This window comes from Leptinotarsa decemlineata, unplaced genomic scaffold (assembly GCF_025532065.1).
Source record: "Leptinotarsa decemlineata unplaced genomic scaffold, Ldec_3_MD MMD2_tig00026369_RagTag_RagTag, whole genome shotgun sequence".
Classification (NCBI taxonomy): domain Eukaryota; kingdom Metazoa; phylum Arthropoda; class Insecta; order Coleoptera; family Chrysomelidae; genus Leptinotarsa; species Leptinotarsa decemlineata.
In genome coordinates this window covers 7,020,645-7,025,651 of record NW_027412709.1, presented here as the reverse complement: position 1 = coordinate 7,025,651, position 5,007 = coordinate 7,020,645, and the positions used below count along the sequence as shown (strand labels likewise).

At 33.7% G+C, this 5,007-nt stretch overlaps 1 long non-coding RNA gene across 1 annotated transcript; it reads left to right on the top strand.

Annotated features, from left to right (window-relative positions):
• Positions 1-307: 307 nt before the first annotated feature.
• LOC141486777 (uncharacterized) lies at positions 308-1,288 on the top strand. The gene is made up of 3 exons (XR_012468037.1): positions 308-495; positions 580-757; positions 1,173-1,288. It is a non-coding gene; the product is annotated as an uncharacterized lncRNA (long non-coding RNA).
• Positions 1,289-5,007: the final 3,719 nt, after the last annotated feature.

The following is a 5,007-nucleotide window of genomic DNA, read 5'->3' as shown; positions in this document are numbered from 1 at the left end:
AGAGGGACTTAGAGGTTTTGTAATGGTAAATATACCTAAAAATTTTAGATGTCGATAGGTTTCAAATTATTGCCCTTTCTGTTTTACACACCTTTTCCGATAATTCAGTGATTTAACTTACCGGCTTGGAAATGAATCGGAAGTCACGTATTTTACTCTTCACCGATTGGTTCACCCAACGCTACTCATGACGTATAGGCATGCGCTTCAATAAGGAAACGTTTTTCAAAATAGGCTTTAACGGATATAATTTCCCACCAGACTCCAAATCTCAATTTCCGGCCTACTCAGGACGGGAAGAAGAAACAGATCGACCTCCGTGTGTGTTCAGAAAGAACCATTTTGGAAAATCTGTCTATTAGACACCTCATAGAGGATTAATTTCCATAAGGTTTCATTTCAAGTGAAAAGGTGCCTGTTAGTTTCGTACTTATAGAGTATTGCTATTGTTTGGTTGTGGCCTTTTCACCCTGTTCAGGGATCAGAGAACCCCACGTGAGTACGCCATTTTTGTCAAACTTTTCCGTCCATTTGTGTTTTTTTGAGACGTTTTCTCATTTTCATTTTCTCCTATTATAGGGCGATCTACGTGTGATTAGTTCATAGACGATTTTGTTGAACCATTACGAGTTGGGAACTACTCAAATCAGTATTTTGGAAAAATACTGAAATCTATTTTGTGGAAACCGAAAAAGAAATACTTGTCTTCAGTATTTCTCCGGATTTTATTGTAAAAGAAACCCTTCTGAACTGGAAGGTAAGTTGCTCTAATTCAGACGGAGTGTACCCAAAGTGTCTTGTGTAAAATATTTGTTGTTTTCATTTGGTTTTTTTAGTATACGGTTACTAGACATTTGCCAATAAAAATATATAATATCATAGTAACGTTCTATCATAATTTATTTTATTTTTGTTATTGATTCTTCCGCTGGAAATCAGCGCATTAATTTTTACTTTCGATAATTTCAGTAGATTCTTGCCATGTTATCATATATATTAGTAAACTTTTGGTTTTTTTATTGAAGGTAAAGAAAATAAAATATTACTTTTCATATCGATCACTGTTTTACGGTGTTGTCCCATTAATTTAAAGTCATTAAGGATGCTACTTTTGTATTATGTACTTAGGATGATTTCAATAGAAATCAATGAGGATTTTTTTTTCTTTAAAGGGTTTTTTTTGGGGTACCGTTTTCCCGTAGGAAGAATTCACGCCAGATCAACAACCACTCTGGAACATTTTGACTACCTATCTTGGCGGATTCTATAGATTCAAGATTGTTGTTTGGACTTGAGGGCGGAGAGGACGCGCAAGTACCTGAACCAATAAAAAAATTAACTATATTTTTTTATATATTATTTACATTATCGTGATTAATAACTTACTGTTAACTGTGTGAAGCGGAAATTAAGTCGTGTTTTGATCCAGTTAATTATTTTTTCGTGATACTGCTGTCTCTGCGCTCTGGGCCCACAGCAAATGACTTCGGAATCCTTGTAAAATATTCTTGAAGGTGACTTACCTGCGGCTTCACTTCCTGCTCTTTGTGTATTTAAGTTTAATTTATACGTAGCTGGCTCTATTTTTTTTTATTGAGAAGTTTAAGGTAACTAGTAAGGAAACTTAGAAAGTTATCAACTCCGTTTGGCTTTAAGTATTGATTTGAATTTGTTTAAAACACATCGAGTAAACCCATGGATGCTAAAAGTTTTTTCAACCTGTGCTAATTTTGTTTTTTTTTTCCTCGCAAAGTAATTGAATTTTAAATTCACAAGTATTGAGATCATACTGTACAATTTATTTTCACGTTATCAATATACTGATCTATTGGAATGGTGGCTGGTCAATTTTATTTCTTTTCTCTTGGTAAGTTGGAGAATTGGTAAAGTTATTAGTGAAATCTATTGGCAATTCAACTTACCTGGCGCCCAAAAAAAAAATATAATATACAACATCTGTAAACTCACTCCCGTCTCCTCTGTAGTGAACCGGTATGCCTTGACTGTCATCGTGACAGCCCACCAATCGCAACTTCAAGTATTGAGGTTACATTTGGTCAACTCAGTACAACATAAATCATCTCAGAATTACGAAAAATCTTCTGGTACGCGTATTTCGAAAAAAAAATCAATAATCGATAAAAATGTTTCAATTCTCACAATGAATAAATGAAACACAAAACTGTTATTAAACTTTCAGAAATATGTATGTACCGTTGAAAAATTACACAAAAAATTCAAGCCGCAAGTTATCTTCAATAAAATTGGTGCATCATTCAAAATCTGCATAATTTCTGTAATTATGAAGATAATGAACATTTATCGCTGCCTGTTCAATTTCCATGTAGTCTTTTTCAATTAAAGTAACTACCACTAACCAATACTGGATGATGAGAAGCTAGATAGAAAAACTATTTGAAAAACAATTTATATGAAATTCGGATGATAAGCTGTTCATAGGAATGGAATTTTTTAAACGACAATGGTCGATATAGCGCCCTTTAGAGCGCCCGCACACGAGCCACATTTTGCGGTCGGATCGACCACACAATTGCAGTCGCGTTCCAGCGAACTCAAGCCGCCCATAAGAATTATTGTACTATACGTAGACGGGCGTTCACAAAAGTCAAAAAGGGCGTCTGCAGTCAACTTGCTGCTGATCTCCGCCGAGATGTCATCGCGGCATCCGCCGTACAATAACCACAAACTTGTACACACCGTCGTGTACTTTTTTTCATATTGGTCTCACAGCATTCAATTTTTGATGTCAGTTGCCTCAACTGAAAGTGTAGTTTATATGACCGCAAGTCGACCACAAAAATGTGGTTGGGTCAACTGCGAAGTGCTGTCAACGTGGCCACAATGTTGTGGTGGCCTCAACTGCAAATATGTGGTTCGGGTACGGTACAGAATGAATCAGCATAACCTATTCGGAATACAGGGTGTTGTGCTACAATAAATGGAAAGGTTCGTCTCGAGTTTTTGACCCGTAACACATTGTGTGAATAAGATTATCAATTTCAGTTACTGCATATAATTTCTGATAGTTATTGAAAGTTAATTTCATGTTTTATAACAAAAAGTGGATGGAGTATTACATCCAGAGTGAATTCATAAATGATGAAAACATGATTTGTCGTAGAGTCAGAAAATTTCATTAACATGGAGTTTGTCGAATGAATTCGTAAGGCATTATTTTTGACTGGTTTGAAACACTTTTATTTATCATCAGGTTCTGGAGCCATTGAAATAAATAACACACGTATCAATATGTTCTGCAACAACTTAAATAACTGCATGATTGAGAGTACAATTGGATGATTCAAATACCTTCGTACAAGTTCTCGTAGAAATGAACTGTACATTCAAGGGAAAAAAGTATTAGATTTTAGCTCGAGATTGTGTTGTCTCCCGACAGGAAGTAGAGCGAGACAAAAAACTGAGAGCTACAATCCAATATTTTTCCCATGTATAATATACATGACGAGTAAAACGACGGTTTAATATTGGAAAATTATATAAACAATTCCTTGGAGTTATTTGGGATAGCAGCGAAGCGCAAGTGTACTCGTATAACATTATATTTCCAATATTTCGACAATGGTTATTGTCATCATCAGGAAGCTGAAATGATAGATTTTGAATTAATACAGAATTAAGTTAATAGAGGAATACTTACAATGTTAGTGAGATTGGTCGCAATTGAGTTGAGTTGAAATTAAAATATGAACGTTGTGATCATGATAAAAACACGTAACAACTGTAAAATTACAAGACATATGAATTAAGTGAATCATAAAAATCATAATCATAATCATAAAAATTTTTTATTTGAGAATGAACGTGGTGATCTTAAGTTAGAAACACATCACTTGTCAATTTATTAAAATTTTGAAGAAGAAGTAGACTTGGCATTTGCCGCTGGTGCAATTAATCAAAGAGTTTCAGTTGACTCCAGAAGAAAGAGTTTTGTTGTATAATTTTTGTTAATAGGTTGATAAATGAATTTAAGTAATGTCAAATGAGTTGTCTTTGAAGGAATTCCAATTTTTGTCTATAAAAAGTAAATAGGAATATATTTCACTTAAATGTTGTAAGTCTGTTTTTTTATTCAGACAATTTCGTGATTGCGGAATGTAAGTCATTTCAAGGAATAATCTTTTAGAAACATTCCTCTCTTCAGTCAAAATTTTTACTGAGTTAAAATCCATTACATGTCCATTATTATAAACATGTTCACTAAGGGCACACCTTTCTGGATGAAGTCTACAACCACTTTTGTGTGCAGATATTCTGTCTTTTAATAGTCTGGCAGTCTGACCAATGTATTCAGCACTGCAACTTATACAAGGGATACTATAAACCACTTGAGATTGAAATTTTTTTGGGATTTTATCTTTTAAGTTTGAAAAAAGGGAATTAATTGTTAATATAGGGTTGTGTGCAATTTTTATATTATCAATATTTTTGAAAATTCGTGTGAGTTTGGGTGTAATTTCACTGGTATATGGTAAGGAAGTAAAAAGATGATTATTTAACTGAATTTCATTATTATTATTGATATCATTGTCCTGACTTGGAGAGATTGAAGGACGAACGTTATGATCTATTTCATTTGGGGACGTGTCAAACAATATCTTGTTTTAATAAGGTTTTAGGATATGAATTTTGTACAAAGAGGTTTAAAAGGATTTTAAAATTTTTTAAATGAAAGGACGAGTCCGAAATTCTGATAACACGTTGTTTCATCTTTTTGACCAAATTAACTTTTATTGATTGTTTATGTAGTGACCAATAGTTCATGTTTATACCTGAACTTATTGGTTTTCTGTACCAGTCAATAAGTACGGTATTAGTGGAAGTGCGAATGAGTTTAGTGTCTAGAAATGGAACACTTTGTTCATCGTCTTCCTTTTCGATGGTAAATTTTATATAGGGGTCATAACTATTAAAGATTTCAACGATTTCTGTGACTCCTGTATAGGAAAGGGCAAGGATTATGTCATC